Consider the following 18,264-nt stretch of genomic DNA (forward strand, 5'->3'; position numbering starts at 1 on the left):
TGAGGTTTTCGGAATGGATTCAGTAATCGTTCCTTCTGCACAATTAAGGACACGCGACCACTCCGGTAATACGAAAGAATTCACCAATGGATGTAATAGCTTTTACTTCCCATGTGAACACTGCAGCTTCCAGAATAAGCATGAAGGCTACATTTCCATTGTTAACAGTCAGTTTAAGAATAATGAACAACTTCTATTCCCTTTTTACTATACGCAAGCCTCTTTGGAACTGATTACAGTTACCGGCAAGGCTTGTTGAGTGACATTGCAGTTGTAGGTGGCTCTGCTTCACCGACTTCCTCGACCATTCCTACTACTTCGGGCACACTTGGGACCCACACCCTTCTCCTCTCCTACATAGGTGTCTCCGGTCTGGCCATTTTAGTTGAGAGTCTCTTTCACTCCAGAGACCCTCGGCTTGCCTTCTGCTCCTGGCCTTGGGCTCCTGCACGCTCTTGGCTCTGCAATCAGAGCAACTCGACACACATGGGGAAAACTTCACTTTCAGCACGTCTTCCTCTGCTCAGCCTATGAAATACAGGTTTTGGGAACACAGGACCCTCTCAGAACTTGCAGGTGAAATCTTCTGTCTCCACGTTCTGGCATCCTTTCTGTGCTCCCACTCCCTTGTGTATTGGCAGTCTTGTGCTTCTCCTCTGCTACTACTACTGCCAGTCTTCCAACTCCTTCTCCAGCTCCTTCTTTCACTGATTTACTTCTGTGTCATTTTTTGCCTCACAGGTTTGACAATTGGCTTCAGGTGGGACCCATTAGTCTCAATTGCATGACTCCTGCCATTGCTATTATGCTTAATTGCCTGACCACCACATCTACATGCCTCTTCAGCCCTCGTCCTTGTCTCAGTCCCTCTAGAATTCAGGGACATGTTGGTTTTACCAAGGTTTTTTTATGCTTTTTTTATGCTTCTTGATTATTTATAACAGTAGGTTTAATTCCCTTAAAATATTTACCAGAGAGGCTGTGGGATTTAACTTTTACAGAGAAAGCTGGTTTAGAGAAGACATTTCCACTGTCCTTTGTAGTGCACCCTTGGAATTCAATAGGGCATTTATTTTTCAATACCAAAAAACGTGTCTTTCTTTTGGTATATTGTGCTTAGATGTTACTTTAGGCTACATAATCTTAGATTCAATAGAAGGTTGAGAGACATTAAAATGACAATAAGCCACAACCTCTTTTGGCCCAGTGGTAAGAATCTCCCTGTCAGAGGAAAAATACTGTGTCTTATCCCATGGATTCTCCCCACTACCCTGGGCCCTGTGTCCAGCCAGGTGATCCTCCCGCAGTACACTGCCCCCAGGGTTAGGATCGGGAAGCGTCTGCCTTCCCCAGGCCACCCGGCAGGAGACTTTCAGCAGTGTTGTCAGTGAGGGATTCCTCACAGTATCCAGAGTTTCTATCTGGTGTACACCTTTTTGATGAGTACATAAATGATTTGCTCCTTCTGCCCATAAAACATAGCACCTGGAGTTTTGTAATATCTAGTGGTCAGGCAGGATAGATCAGGGACAACGCGTTTGTCTTGGAAGCGACACCGGTTTGAATCCTGGCCCCATGCATAGAGACTGGACTCCTGAATTAAGTGCATTTTAAAAGTTTAATTCATTCATTTCTTCCCCTTCAGAACTGACTGTAAGTCACATAGCCTTGCATTATATTTCATCTGAAAATGGTGCTGTAAATTACATTATTTAAATGTTTTATAGAAGAAATGGGCTGCAGGGCTCACTCTCTTCTCTAACTTGCTTGCACACAGAAGGAAAGGCCCGCAACGTGGTGGTGTTTTGAGGCCCCAGAGGGTCTTCATTTAGCACTGCAAGGGATCCAAACATGGGCACAACACCCTTGAGCTAATTGGGCTCCAACGCCTCCACCCTCAACCCCCCGCCTTCTCAAATGTAGACGATGAACGAAGTCCAGGTCTGCGCCATTACTTTTTTTTTGTTATCAGCAGTGCCTTTCCTAGGTGTGAAACGAATTGGCACTGCAATGGGGCAATGCCAACTGAAACACCCACCCACCCGACAGCTACAATTACCTAATAAATCTGTGTCTGATTCCAAAACAATTAAAGGATGTAAAGCAATAAAACTCCCTTTTTCAAGATTAGTGTATACCCATGATGCCAACTGCCTTGGCATGCATAAAAAGGGTTTGATTTTAGGTGGATATGAAATGTTCTTAATAACATGCATTACAGCAAGCTGACCTTTTTACACAATTTTCTTTAGTTAGGATCATGTTTATTATGACGTGGCATATAAAGCTTATGTAAAATGTATACGTAAAAGTTATATGCATTATTTTTACACTGTGCCATAGTTCCGTTCATTTGTATGGTGGAGAGGGGTCACAGAATGGAACTGCCTATTTGCACCACCCCCATCCTGTCCGCCATACAAAGGCACTTACGCATTTACGCCAGCATGACAGTTTCATGCTGGCGCAAATGCTTTCGATTCTTACGGAATCTGACTGCTTTTTACACAAGCTAAAAGCAGGCGGGTTCCATAGGAATTAAGGCATACTGGCAATTGAGCTTGCATTTACACCTTTGTTTTGCACGTCACAGTGAGAAGGACTCAAATTGCATGCAGAGGACCTGTTTGCACACAACGGCAGATGTAACAGGTCCCCTCTGTGCAATTACCGTTTTAAGTAAAAGGACCAGCACTACTTCTTGAAGTGCTGATATCATAGTGCTTTACAATATGAGACTTTTCCGGCTATCCTTATTTTGCATTCTAGGACTTGCAGTTGTTCATTGATTATGTGGGATATAAAGGTACAATGATATTCTTTTGGTTTACCATGTTTCTATAAGTATTTACATAGTGTCAGGTTGCTTTACTATGGGATTTGTGTCTTTTTCTAGGAAACACTATATGACAGTCTCATTGTAGGGCTTGAAAGCTAAAACCTAAATATATGTATCAAAGTAGAGCTCAGAAGGTATATGTGAAATGCCTAATTTGCAGAGGAGATTAAAATCCAAGGTTCACTGCTTAAACAAAGTGTGTAAGCTTACTGAGACTTAACTGCAGAAAGTACAGTCCCTAGATGTGATTAAGTTCACATTATTAAAATAAAAACACTGACAACAGGGCACATTTCATGATTTTAGTCACACAATTATGTCTCCTCGTACTCCCCCATTAGTGGTCACCCAGGCTGCCACCTAAAATTGCATTATTGTTGCAGTGACCCACTATTCCCATATCATTTAATTTTACAGGCAGAAATATAGTCTCACCAGTCAGTCACTGCACCAGAGATTATAGCATAGTAGACTGACATTATTTCTTGCCCTGTTGCCGTCTGTCCCTGAAGTTGCCTGGACCGTTCAGAGTAATACCTCAAAGGAGAATTGAACTCTTGATCATGCTATGATATGTTACTGAGTCTTGCATAACACACCTTCTCCCATTTTCACAGTTTTTTGGAGCTGGTCAAGGATGCTTTGTTGCAAATTTGATGTGTGCAGTTCTGAAAGGATGAGGCTGTCTGTAATGTGTACGTTTTAGCTACGTTGTGACTTGTCTAAAGCAGTGGTTAATTCATGATGTAAGTTGTTGCTAATGTAAATGTTGCAGTTGACAATGGTTTCTGTCAGGGTGGTGTTTAAGGAGCGTGGAGTGTTGTGTTAGTGTATATGTGGTGGGTTAGTGTGGTGATTGGGGAAATTTAGTGCAGGCATTTGTTGTCAGTCTGTTTACATTCCATTGTGTAACTGTTGTTGTTTTGCTGCTGGATTTGTCTCTCAAGATGCGTTTGTTATGAACCGCCGCGTTTCACGTTTCCAAGCATCTCCATTCTGGCAACGCTGGATGTTACCATGGATACGTGGTCTCTCTGCTGCCTGTGTTTCTGGTAGTCACATGACACGGCAGCTACGCGTACCATGCGTACGGCAAAACGGGCTCCGCCCCTGCGTTTAAATACAATTGCCCAAGTTTGAAACGCTGCTTCTAATTAGCGTTTGTTCGTCATTTCGACATTATCCAGACTCTCTTCTTCCTTGAACTTGGTACGTTTTTTGACCATTCTATTTGGATTAACCCTTGGATAATTGAACCAGACCTTCGGCTAGCCGCCCTGCCGGCTCGCCGCACCTCACAGCGACTCCTTCGGCAGCTGTCCCGCCTGCCTGCCGAGCCCCTGCGCTGCTCAGCGAACTCTTTCATTCAGGCAGCCGTTATATCGGCTGACCGCACCGAAGCTCTTCAAAGCAGGTTTTCCACCACTTCTGTTTGGGTAGAAACGGGGAGCCTACAACTTACGTGCTGCTACTTCCCACGCAGCCTGTCTCCTGATTCAATTCCGGAGGATTGGGATTTACCTTCAGACACCGCTTGCTACAGACTTCCTTCGTGTAAGTCCCTTATTTGTTAATGGGGAATGTTTTCAACTAATGAACTGTCTGTATTCTGCTAATCTTGTCCACCACCATCTTCCCTGGGAACTATTGTGCTTTGGGACTTCTGCAAATTGATAACTCAAACATCAACTGTGCACTTTTTGAACGCTTTCCCGTAACAGTGCACCATCCCGGACCTAGCTCTGACCCTCGTGCCGTTCGGGGTAGCTTTCCTATATCCTAACTTTCTCACCCTGCCTGAACACTGATTGGGTAAGCCTTTGGTTATTGATGTAAAATTCCTTGGGATCAGTAGGTTAATAGTCTCATCCATCCTTTTCTTTATTCCCAGTATTCTTGGTCCCAGACTAACCACCCGTAGTTGCCAATGAGCCCTATCAAGCCTTTCTTCAGGTACTGTCTTTTTGCCTGGTCTTGATTAATACAGTGGTGTCAAATATCAGTGACGTATAACTGTGCCTTTGTTTTTATTTCCTACAGCAGAGGGGTATGTTGCCTTAAAGAGAACCTCGAGTTGAGGAGGTCTGGTTCTGGCTCGTACTATTTGCACATTCCAGCTTAGACTGAACACTTACCGGAGCTGCTCCCTCTTCGTTTATATCCCAAGGTTGAGCAATGCCCCGACCAGTTCAGCTACTGGTGAGTAACAGCGTTCTTAGGTTAGGGGAAACTATGTTAGATGCCACTATTCCATGGCACAAATGCCGGGACCACAGTCTCTAGACAATTTCCTGGGCCCTCCCTTTTGACTACCCATTCATTCCCCGCCCCCGCTCATTCAGTGTTTCGCTCTAGTTGCACCCCTGGCTACAATAGTTATGATTTAAATAACAGTCTTGGTTGGCTTTTTGTCTCCTGGGCGATTCCTGATAAGGTTTGTGTGTTATTTTTACCCCTGTGATCTGCACTTGTGGCTCCTTTATTGTGACTGTAACAATAAATGGATGCAATGTTTATAATGGTTTGGAACCTCTTGTGCAAAAAAAAAAAATCACTGAAAGTTTGGCTTGTTGAGATCAAAACAAATTTAATCCAGTTGGTTGTTTGAATTACTCTTCATACATACATTTTACTTGCAAAAGAAAGCGGGATTGTGTCACCCGTGTTGATTTATGAACATGTTACAATTTAATCCCTTGAATATAAACATGTTACAGTTTCATCCCTCCACACGTGTTTCCCGATAGGTCAAACTATGGTTCATCAGATAACTTTTGAAGGTGTAATGGTGTTCACTCTCAATTGCAATTTTGCTTCTTGTTATAAACAGGAACGTGTTTCTCATTGGGGTTGAGTTATAGAATCTTGTTAATGGTCATATGTCCAGGTGTTCACCTGATTTGGCTATATTTCTTATTCTCTTATCCTTAGAGTGTGGAAGGGAAGGTACAATGGCCTTCAACACAGCGCCAGGATAGCACAACATCTCTATCGCCGCCTTAGCAATGAAATGCAATCTTAGATTGAAAACTATTTAATGATTAACCTTAAAGTCAGATGTACGCTCATTTATAACAAGACTGCCCGAAATAGTTGTTTACCTCTCCTAAACGGCCCACGAGGTCCCCTATTTCCTTCACTTAGAAGACGGTCCCGTTCCTGGCCCTTATAAACACAGTCTGAGGTCAACCGCCATTTCCTGGCATTGCGTAATCGTGGCAACAGCTAATTATGCACGTGAAGGGCCTTACCTGCGTGACTGGGAGGGGCTGACTATGTGAGGCCGCCAGCTCTGCGGGGAGCCATTAGGGCTGATTCTGCTTCATCGTTCCACAGGACTAACTCCCTGGCCACGTGGCTAATAAGCAGTTTCATGGACCTGCAATTATACGGTGGCATTATTTCATGACAATTGGCGGCTGCGTCACCAAGGTCTGTCATTATTTCTGTCTCCACTGCTTCACGAGGTGGCATGTGAAACAGAAAGCTTTAGTGCGCAAACAGCTGTTTAACAAGTGTACTGCGCAGTATATGTTACTTATTTGCATATCAGTCGTAAAATGTTAGACTCATAATGCAGGGGAAGCAGGCAGTGTTAGGTTTAATATGTTTACACAGCCGCTGCCTGTGCTGTCACTTTACGAATGCAGGTCACTTGGAACATACATTTATTGTGCGCAAACCCTTTACTTAAGCAACTATGGCGAAAAGGTGGGGCGGATCCTAACTTACAATTCCGCTCGTGTTTTCCTCTCCGCCAAACACATACAAATAAAAGCTGAGGGCAAAGGCGGCCTAGGCTCTTGTACGCCACCTTTTGCCCTCCCCTTTTGAACTCTGCCGCGCAAATGATGAACATTTGGCAACGACGTTGAACTAGAAATGTAACAGGTCACCACCGCCAAATTATGAGGAACTCCAATAAGGGCTCCATAGAGCCTCATTACGAGTTTTGATAGATATAGAGCCTCATTCCGAGTTGGGAGGTAACCACGCCGCTGCCTCCGAACTCGTCCAAACTGCAGTCTGGTGAATGGAGTAATTACCGGTCCATTCCGAGGTCGGAGGGACCGGTAATTCCCCATTCACCAGGGCCATTCCCCATTCCCATTTGAGCCCCCATAGGGCTCAATGGGAAAGGGGAAGGCAGCAATAACGGTACCGTAAATTGCGGTACCGTTATTGACCCCGGAGTCCTTTTGCGGGTCCCGTCCTTAACACCTGCCTTTAGCAGGCGTTAAGGAAGGACCCGCAAAGGGAACTCGTAGTAGGGCGGTAAGGGTTTAACAGCACCGGTCTCGTTACCGGTGACCGTTAACCCTTACCGCCCTACTCGGAATGAGGCCCATACTGTGCAAATACTGCCAAACTTGTTTACCATTATGCCAGTAAAACCGCCAGATAACAAGTGGGCATAAGGCAGTGATACTCCCAATTTATATTCTTAGGGATTTTGGGCATTTTCTGTGGGTGGTAAAGTCACATGCGGTAAATCCTCCATTTTTGGTAGCACTGTGGAGGAATAACTTCCAGCACTTACGTGGAGGTTTTTCCACTCTACCTCTTCAATCCACGGAAATACGGCGGTGTGGTAAATGTGGCAGTAATTCTGTTGCTGCCACTTTTTTTTAAACCATTATTATTATTTTATTATTTGTTAAGCGGGAACCTAGCTTTGGAAAGCAACAAAGCACTTTACAGAGTAGTACGGGAAACTACAGGAAGATGGAGTAAGTAAAGGGGTATAGCCTGGAAGCAGGAACCGACAAAGGGAATTGGTGACGATTCTGAGGCGTAGGCTCACCGTAATGGGGCCTACATAATGTGAAGATGTTAAATCGAAGCAATCTAGTTATCCCAATCAGAGCGGTAGTCCAAGCACGGATGCTGCCCCTTCTCCTCTCAGCACCCACCCACATGCCTGCACGCATGGGTAGCTTCTCTTCCGGAGCCTGGCCAGCCCTCCTAAGCCCTTTTTCAGCCAAATGGACTCATACATCAGAATTGTGCTCCATGACCTGGACTTCGGTCCTCCGAGGGCGTTCCCACTAACAGCGCATTGAGACTATAATAATGGTAAAATTGGGGCTATACAAAGTACAATACAATACAATCACCTGAACTGTGCAATCTGCAAATGTAATATTATTATTTATTTTTCATTCATTACATTTTTATTTCAACCAGTACCACAAGGGCATAGAGGTGCTCTTCAGAGTTAGCACAAATAAATAATCTGATTACCCAGTTTTTAAAGAAAAGAAATACAATAAAAGAAAAAAGACTCCGCGTTATGTTAAATTGAGCTATTTTTATAGCCCGCCGTTCATCATTTTCGTACCTTTTTGTGCAGAGTGCTAGCAGTTCAGCAGTCACAGAAGGTCTGCCTGGAATACAAGACAGCCTTCAGTCCTCATTTTAGGGGTCTGGTGACATCACAGTAGTAGTGCGACCTTCATTGCTGATCAACAATATACAAGAGAAGTCTATGGGAACATTGGTCGAGACTGTGTGCAGAAGGCCAGAGTACTAATTCTGGCTATGCCATGTAGTGAAAGCACATGTAATCCTGGGCAGAGGACTTTATCTACCTGTGACTCAAATTGTAAATATGTTTAATGGAACTGAAATATGTAATTACATTTTTTTTTATCTTGAATTTGCCATATTTCATGTAGCATGCCTACGCCCACAATCGCTCTTGCCATTAAGGGCTCTTTCTGTGATCCGGGTTCTGTTACTGTTTGAAGCACGCTATCACATAATCGGGATGGGGTGATGAGCAAAAATACATGTATACCGTGAATCACTCTGCTCCTGCTTGGAGGTAGGACTTTGTTATATCAAAGACTATTATATATATTTAGGATCAAGTATATTCGTGGCATGGTGGAAGGCTCTGGAATGAGGATTACACTTGCACATGTCACAGGCACCGATATGGTTGACCATACACAGTGTCACAGAGTGCACAGATTGGGGAAAAGGAGACAAGACACGTTTTAGTGATAATCCTAAAAAATGTATTGGTGGACTGGGAATAAAACGGTTCGGGTAAGGCCAGCGTTGGGAAATAACTGAAAGTGAAATGAGTGGCATTAAAGAAAACCAATAATAACCGAATTTAGTTTGATGCCGCAGGGACCTCTCCCCGAGTCCTCTTATGTGTGGGAATCTTTGAGCCACCAAAGGAAAACGTATAAGTCCATTCTTCTAGGTATCGTCTCTTCTTCGTAAGCAGCTTCACTTCCTCAGCTCGCCACGCTAATCTGTCGTCTATCCTTATTCTTCTGCACCTCTCCTCTGCCTTCGATACTGTCAACAATTCTCACCTCCTAGCCACACTGTCTCTCCTTGGCATCAAAGATAAAGCACTTGCTTGGCTAACCTCCTACCTTGCCCCCAGGCACTCCCAAGGGTCCTGGGACAACCTTTCCTCTCCACTCACCCCCTCGCTGTTGGGGTTCCCCAAGGGTCAGTCCTGGGTCCTCTTCGCTTCACCCTCTATACCTCTGCTCTCAGGCCTTCAACTCCTCCTGCAGCTTTTCATATCAACTTTTCGCTGACAACACTAAGATTTTCTTTGCTTTTCCCTCCTTATCTGATGAACTGAGAGACAACATCTCTCACTGGCACACCGCCATACAGTATTGGATGGCATCTCACTCGCTCATGCTCACCTCCAATAAAACCCAAGTTCTTTACTTCCCTACCAATCTCATACTCGCCCCCTCCCTTATTTATCATCCTTGACTGCCTCCCTTACTCTGCTTCTGCTCGCAACCTTGGTGTAGTATTTGACCCAACTGACAACGTTTTGCTCTTTTTCTCGATATCAGCTACAGCAGCCAGACTTAACCTCCTCAATATCCATAAAATATGCCATGCCCTTCCTTTCAGCTCTACCACACATCTGATAACCTCCCTAGTCCTCTCTAGAACTCTCTAGAACTGACTACTGTGCTAGTCTTCTTTTAGCGCCTTCCCAACTATGCTTGCTCACCACTGGACAAAGTCCTAAACGTTGCTGTCTGCGCACTCTTCAACCTTCCTCCTCCTTGGCCCGCTGCCAAATTGGCTGTTTACCCATAAAACATAGAGCTAAATACAAACTTCTTCTGGTCATCTTCAAAACCATGCATGGCCTTGCCCCTCCCTCCCTACCTATCTATCCACCTCACCCCCTACTCTCCTCCTCACACTTTGAGGTCATCCTCGGCCCACCGCCTGGCCACCACTTGAGCACCCTTTGTCCTCCTCATTTCTGCTCTCTATCTCTCCTACTCTGGAATTGTCTTCCTCTCCCTCTCCACTCAATTCAACTCATTCTCTACCACTATTCAAATCGAACCTTAAAGCCATCCTGCTGTCGGAAGACGCACCATCCTAACACCACTTAACCTATCCTGCCTCTCTCCTGATGAAGCTACGCAATACCCACTGTACTTTCCTCTGTCCCCTACACCCCATTTTGTCCACTGTCCCCTTACCCCACGAGTATATGTATGGTCTTCGCTTTGTCCTTGTCCCTGGTTACTGTTTCCACCTCCATCCACTGTTACTCTTACCCCATTGTACAGGACTGCTGTCCTCTGCTCCGTGCTTATGAATACTATCTTAAATAAAATAAATAAACGTATCTTCAAAGAAAGTCAAAATTAAATATAGAATGCCTTACAAAGGTCCTACGGTAATCATTCATCCAGCCTTGTCTGGATGTCCAGTTGAAAAATCTGGTCTTTGCCTTGAGGTTGCCGGTTCCATGGGGCTCCTGAACACTTGGCAGAGTATATTGGTTTGGGCTTCCTTGGCCACCACATCGTTGGATTGGGGAAGGCTTGAAGAATTCCCACGGATGTGAAGGTTGTGAAACCTCTGTGACTTGGGCTCAGCTGGTCTAAGACTTAGATGGGGCACAAGGAAGGGCCTATCTGCTGGTCAGCTCCCTGCTCTAGGGGTCTGATTCCAGAGGTACCCTCTCACTACCCACCTACACTACTCTAGCTGATCCCAGTGAGGTTGAACCATCTCGTGCTTCCTACCACCGGTTCTAGATTTGACCTTGAGCGACCGGGTCACCGGAACCTCTATAGTGTTTTCTTCTAAGGGTGCCTGGTCTCCTCTGGTCTTGTAGATATACCTCTGTCTACAGGTCTTCTCTCTCTGTCACGGATAGTAAGGCCTTCCAGCTCCACCCCTTCCTGCTCTGTGATTTCCTAGAGGGTTCTCCTCCATCCTCCCCACTGTGTACCTCTTTCTTGATGGTGTCAACCTCTCACAGCTATTGTACACCACCTGAGGGACAGTCACTTGCTCCTTGATGTACATTTCTCAAACCAACTTCCTTGATCTACTTCCTCCAGCCTCTCCACGACTCTATCTCTGATGGTCCTTCTCCACTCACCAGCAACTCCTCTCCTCATGATGCTAATTGCATTTGTTTCACTCTCCTCCCTCACCAAAGACTCCACTTCGTCTAATGCCACATCTCCCCTTCTCAAACCACATCCACTCCGCAACAACTATTTTCCTTCTGCTAATACCTCTTTCCTTCTTCAACGTTCTACAAACTCTCACACCACCCTCCAGCTGCCTACTACTGCTCTCCTCTCAGTACTCTTCTCTCTCACCACTCTTCTCAAAATTCAGTCCCATAACTCGAACACCACACTCTGCCAGACCAAGCTGACTGCATTATATACTGGAGTCTCTCCTCCCCAGGGTTGGTGGTAACTGATTTTGAGGACACGTGTGGTTTGTGAGTGGGCCCTAGGTTGGTGGTCATTTGGTTTGGAAGGGGGTTGGCCTGAGGCTCCAAGAGTCTCCTCCACTAGCTGCAGCTCCTTCCTTCCTCCTGCTGGTCTCTTGGTTGTCTTCACCTTTGACCTCACCCGAACAACCCACACTTCCTGCTTCCTGTTCCTCCCTTAAGTACCCCTCTTCCTTCTGGGAAGAGCCACTTCTTCCTAACCAATCTCCACGTCACTTCCCTCTGTAGGATGTCTATGTGCATGGGAAAACCTTGAAAAGTGGGCTAAGCCCTGCCAACTATCTCTGCACGGACTCACTGCGTAATGTCCATGGCAGCCTAACCAATGAACCAGTTTGTGTTTTGGGATCAGTTCTCCCAGCCCATTTTGGTAGGTTTGAGGCAATGTCGATGGTGGACTAGGGGGGTCTTTATATGAGAGTGTGTGCCTGCCAATGGACTTAGGGAGAGTCACAATGTGGGTTCCTGTGCTGTTCTGGGTGCACGCCCGCAGCGGTTGTCTGTCTGTCTCTCTCTCCCTCTTTCTCTCTCTCTCTCTCTCTCTCTCTCTCTCTCTCTCTCTCTCTCTCTCTCTCTCTCTCTTTCTCTCTCTCTCTCTCTCTCTCTCTTTCTCCCTCTTCCTTTATATCTTTTCAAGCCAGGCTGCTGCTGCTGCGCTTGAGTCTCTGCAGGGCTGTGGCAGCTTTTCCCTGCCCATCTTCGCCATTCAGAACATGGAGTGCTGATGCTGGTTCTACCGCTGGGTATTTTATGTTGTTCTTTGACCTTGCAACTGGGTTTTCTGAAATCAAAGAAAATGACTGTCAAGCATTTGTATTTAGAGGCAAGGCTGGAGACATGGGTCTGCAATGACACATACTGGCACAGAAGGGATAGTGAACAGTAATTTGCTGTGTTCACCCCTATATGTTGGGTTCATCCTATTTGCTGGATACACCTCCATCTCTAGGGGTGGCTCTGGATTACGCCCAGCACCTCCCACCTCCCATTGAAAGGGGTTATTTGCCCTTACTGAGATGGTCAAAGATGTGGCCTTGTCACAATAGCCAAGGGTACAAGGTGGCACTGCCAGAAGTATGATGCTTGACCAAGGGCACCCTTGCACTCCACAAGCAGGGGGGCAGGATATCCTCACATGTACAATCATTGTGTTTTGTCTCTTTAAGAAATGGTGTACATCAGGTGCTTCGGAAACTACCAACACAACTGAAATATCTATCAGCCCTTCAACAGAGCACCTGTGCTTGTAAAAATGTTCACATCACAGGAATATGCTCACAACAATAAAAAGAACAGTAACAGAGCCAACTACTACCACAGTGTGGGATGTCAGAAATACAGTGGACACAAGCACCAGGGTGGCTCCCCTGGCAGAGCCAGGAGATTAGGCCAGTTTGGAATACCTGAATTCTGCCACAACAAGATTTTAGATCAGCCTTTTAGAGGCTTGCCTTGCAGAATAGGAGAATTGAATCGTACATTTTAAGTGGAGAAACAATAAAAAGAAACCCAATCCCCAATGACGTAAAACATAATCACACACAGGTTCTTGACAGAAGCCAGGCCTGGGGCGGGGAGGTCCTGGTTTTATAAAAGGCGATCAAACGATGGCAGAGGTGTGGGTGTTTGAAGATGGAGTGAATTGCATTTGGGGCAAGCTGCAGAGTGGATTACAAACTAGAGAAAATAGGGTGGAAGGATGGAGAGAGACTGGGAGAGGAGAAATGAAGGAGGTTGGAAAGAGGAGCAGAGAGAATTTGAGGAGAGGAGAAGGAGGAAGTTGGAAAGAGAAACTCAGATGAGGAGTGAAGAACATCAGAGAAGAGAAGGAGGAGGCTAGGAAGAGAAGGTCAGAGGAGGAGTGGAGAAACATCAGGGAGTAAATGAGGAGGTTGGGAACAGGAGCCTAGGGGAGGATGGGGGATCCTCAAGAGGAGGTAGGAGTGAGTGCATAAAAGGAGAGCTACAACATCATTAGTTTGGCTGATCAGGTACAGATTTGGCAGCACGAGGACAGTAGGAGAGAAGACAAGGAAGGGGTTGAAGAAGTAGTGAGGAGAGGTGAGAAATAGCCGAGGCAGAAGATTAGGAGTGGAGGTTAGATAACCAGTCAAGTCAGGACCTGGAGAGTAAGAGGGAAAGTGCTGAAACCCGTGTCAATGAGTGGTGAGTGTGGGAAGGTTGGACAAAGAAGCATGTGGCAAGGTATCTAGGGGTGCAGGAGGAAACTAGGGGTAAGGAGAAAACAGAACAAAGACTGCAATGAGCATGTGGCAGAGCATTGGGAGAGAGAGAGAGAGAGAGAGAGAGATAGAGGGAGAGAGAGAGAGAGAGAGAGAGAGAGAGAGAGAGAGAGAGAGAGAGAGAGAGAGAGAGAGAGAGAGAGAGAGAGAGAAGAGAGAGAGTGGGCTGGTGGGCATTAGTGCCAGAACCCTGAGGCATGGGAAGGTGTCAGTGCCCTTGATAGACAGTTACTGGAAGCTCTGTTGTAGACGTGGCTGTTAGAATCTATGGACTGTTTTTGCAAAGACCTACGACACAGTGTTGTACAATTATCTATTAGTGCCTGCATGAGGGAGAGGAGCAATTCTCCCACTTTGTGCGCAACCAGCAAGAGATCCATTGTAGAGCTACAGAGAACTAGAGGAGAATGCGGCATAAGACACTATGGGCCTCATTACAACCCAGGCGTTAAGGGTTTAACGGCGCCGTCGGTGCCGTTAACCCTTAACGCCTGATTACCATTTTAACGCCTGCTTTTAGCAGGCGTTAAAATGCAAGGCGCTAACCCGCCTTGGTGCTAATTACGGCACCGTAATTTACGGTGCCGTAATAAGCGCCTTCCCCACTCCCATTATGCCCTATGGGGCAAAAATGGGAATAGGGAAAGGTAAATGGGGAATGGGGATTTACCGCCCCACTCACCTTGGAATGGGGCGGTAAATCCGCCATCCACCATGGTGTAAACGGAGTTTACACCATGGTGGTAAAGTAGAGAACTTACCGCCTGGGTTGTAATGAGGCCCTATGAGTGACCCAGGAGCACTCTAAGCTTCACAAGAGATGGAAGCAGAGACTATTTTGGTTTGGTAAACCTGTGCCTTTGTCTATGGATCAGTGTCTTTGCTTTGGGAAAATACTGCCAATAACCTTGAGTTTAAGTTTTTCAAAATATTAAAACATGTGGGAGCCTCTCGAGTTGCATATAAGTATGGTCCCCCCTGTGGTGGCTGCCCCTTTAAGGGCGTACACAAAAGGCGGTGCAACGCCACTGCGCCGCATGTGGTATAAATAAAGGGTTAGTTCCCGGCTGCAGCAGAGCGACCGGGGAGCCCAAACCGTACGCACGTGTCCAGTGTGTGTCTGTGTGCGGTGGAGGGCTCATAGGGGCGCCAGATGAGACCAGAGCCTTGTAACAGAGGCAACGAGGCGGGACACCAACCCGTGCAGAGGCAGTGAGGGGAGTTCAACTTTTTATTCTTTGTTCTCCGCATTCCGAATGCCAAGGAGACGGCGGATGTCCACGTGGCTTGGCTGCCATTTTACACACGTGCTGGGAAGGGTTGCAGCTCTGTTCCAGAGTGCTTGTGCGCCCATCCGCACATACTTTTTTGATTCCCTGATGGGGGGGCAGCTGATGCTGCATATTTCTTACCTTTGAAGTGTTTTGGACACTTTCATTACATCGAGTGTGAGGTGAGGAGCTGGGGGAGGCATACCATCTTTGTTCTGATCCCCTGGGCCCACCCCACTCAATTCTTGGAGCCACTAGTGTGGCATGGGAGTTCCTTCTTTGTTATTCCTGACTGTTTTGGACATTGGTGAAGGAGGGCTGCTGGGTTGAGTGCAAGGGGTCTAACGCCTCAGTTTTTGGACAGTTGAAGAAGGTGCCTGGCAAGGCATTTGGCTGGCTGTGTGGTGGTGGAGGAAGTCATCAGAAGTATTTGGAAGGGGTACCTGACAAACATCATCACACTCAACATCTGTGTGCAGCTGTGCCTGAAGAAGCATATCAGTGAGTTGCATTCCCAGTTTTCTTTTTGTGTGGGGTTCCTGTGTGCTCGCTGCCATGGATGTCGCCACCCAGGCTGCGACAGGGCCCGCTGCTCCCCAAGCACCACAGGTGTCGAGACAGCATGGGGCACTTACACCAATGCCAGAGTTTGACTTCTCGGGGGCCTCATCCAGCCTGTGACTGAGATGGAGGAGGTGCATTGACAGGCTTGATATGTACTTCAGGGCCACTGGGGAGATGGATGAGGACAGCAAGGTGGCTACGCTCCTGTAGTCGGCAGGACCAGCAGTTCATGAGGTCTTCTAGTCCATGCAGCCTCCGAATGCAACCTATGCCGCAGCCAAAGATGCGCTGCAGGTGTACTTTATGGCACTTGCCAATGCAGATTACGAGCGCTTTGTTATGTTTAGTGCCCGCCAAAAGGATAACGAGTTCCTGCACAACTCCTACGGCAGGCTGCGCCGCATGTCTCTGCCATTTGCCTGGGATAATGCGGACACGATGATACGGAACCAGCTAATACAGGGATGTTCGTCCGGCAAGCTGCGCAGGCAGGTTCTGCGAGAGCCTAGAATCACACTGCCTCGCATACTGGAACTTGGACACTGCCAAGAGGTGTCCGAGGTGAGGGCGTCAAGAATGGAGGCAGCTGTGCGCCCAGGGAAAGTGGAAGATGTGTGTGCGGTGGACTGTGGTGAAGGTGGTAGATGAGCAAGACGTCCAAGCGGCAGTCAGAGGGACCAGGGTTCGAGAGCCATGGACTTGATATGATATGATAGGTTATTTATAACGCGCTTAATACCCAGAGGTTTTGTGTACGAAATGTGGGTACGATCTCCCACACCCCGCTCAATGCCTGCAGGACACTGGACCACTACGCCCGAAAGTGCAGAGCTCCGATGTAGGTTGTAATCCCAAAGGGGCCAGTAAGAGCGGGATTCTTCAGGCTACAGTGCCCGCTCAATGTCGCCCGATCAAGACGAGGAAGAGAACATTTTCTTCATCTCCTCAAGTGTCAGTGCTCTGCGGTCCGCCAACAGGAGACACCCATGGTGCTTGGTGAAGGTAAATGAGTCGACTGTGCTGGTGCTGGTGGATACAGGGGCGTCTGTCAATGTTATTGTGAGGGTGCATTACGATGCCATGGTGGTGCCGCCCATGCTACAGAAGCCAAAAGCATGCATCTTCATGTTTGGCGGGGAACAGCCTCTCCCACTGGCTGGGGCATTTGTAGCCAACGGTGGGTCATCCATCGAGGCCCGGTTCTATGTCACAACGGTCAGCAGCAACACCCTGTTGAGTTGTGCAGTAGCGGTGGCACTTGGCATTGTGAGTTTTGCGTATGCAGTGTACGTTGAGGATGTGCAGGGGCTCCTGGCTAAGTGCAGCCGGCTTTTTGAAGGCATTGGCAGCATGTCTCTGATCGTAATTGCCAGAAAGCCTAAACAACCAGACTCTGTGCGCATTTGTGTGGACATAAGGCTCCCGAATAAGGCGATCAAGGGCAAACGTCACATAACCCCCACTATCGATAACATTATCACTGAACTGCAAGGGGCACGCTTCTTCTCCAAGCTCGACCTTCGGGCCAGATACCACCAGGTGGTGCTAAACCAGGACTCTCGCTATATAGCAACTTTCAACATGCACCGCGGCCTCTACAGGTACAAGCACCTGAGCTTTGGTGTGTCGTCAGCGGCAGAAGTCTTTCAGAACATCATCTGTGGGGACAAGTGCGAGTTCCTTAAGAAGACTATTGAATTCTTTGGGTTTGTGTTCAAGGAATGGGGCGTGTCGCTGGATCCTCGGAAGGAAAAGGACATTGTGGAGGCCCTGGAGAACGTATCTGAGGTCCGAAGCTTCTTGGGAATGGTCACATATTATGGCCGGTTCATCAGGAACCTCGCGTCCCGGTCAGAACCATTGCGCACGTTAATCAAGAAGGACGTCGCGTGGCAGTGGGGGTCGCTTGAGCAGGACGTGAAGGGGGCGCTGACAGCAGAGGACACAATGGCCTTCTTTGACCTGGCCCTATCATCAGAGATTATGGTGGATGCCAGCCTGTTTGGTCTGGGGCGGTTCTCACACAGACGGATGCCAACGGTGAGGTTCGGCCAGTCGCATATGCAAGCAGGGCGTTATCAGAGACAGAATAGCAGTATTCCCATATTGAAAGGGAAGCCCAGGCAGTCCTGTTGGGGATGTCACCACTTCTGCCTATATGTGAGGGGACGGCCGTTCACTGGGGTCACGGACCACAGGCCCCTTCTGCCCATCTAGGCTGGGTCATCGTCTAACCCTCCGGCCCGCATCGAAAGGTGGATGCTGGTGCTGCATGAATATGTGGTCTCGCTGGTGTACCGGCCCGGCAGCAACAATGCGGCTGACCATCTGTCTAGACACCCACAGTGTGAGCCGGAGGGACAAAGTAACATCAGTGCGCAGGAGGCAGACGAGCATGTGAGACTCGTGGTGGAGGCGGCTACTCCTAACTCAGTGCCTATCCACGAGCGGGAACAAGCAGTGGCCGACGACAAATGTTTCAATATCCTGAAAGCAGCCCTTCAACAGGGCTCATGGGAGGCAATTGTGGACATGTTGGCTCTGAGGACCCAGGAAGCGAGATCAGCGCTGGAACAG

This window comes from Ambystoma mexicanum, chromosome 12 (genome assembly GCF_040938575.1).
Source record: "Ambystoma mexicanum isolate Mex_15411 chromosome 12, UKY_AmexF1_1, whole genome shotgun sequence".
Lineage (NCBI taxonomy): Eukaryota > Metazoa > Chordata > Amphibia > Caudata > Ambystomatidae > Ambystoma > Ambystoma mexicanum.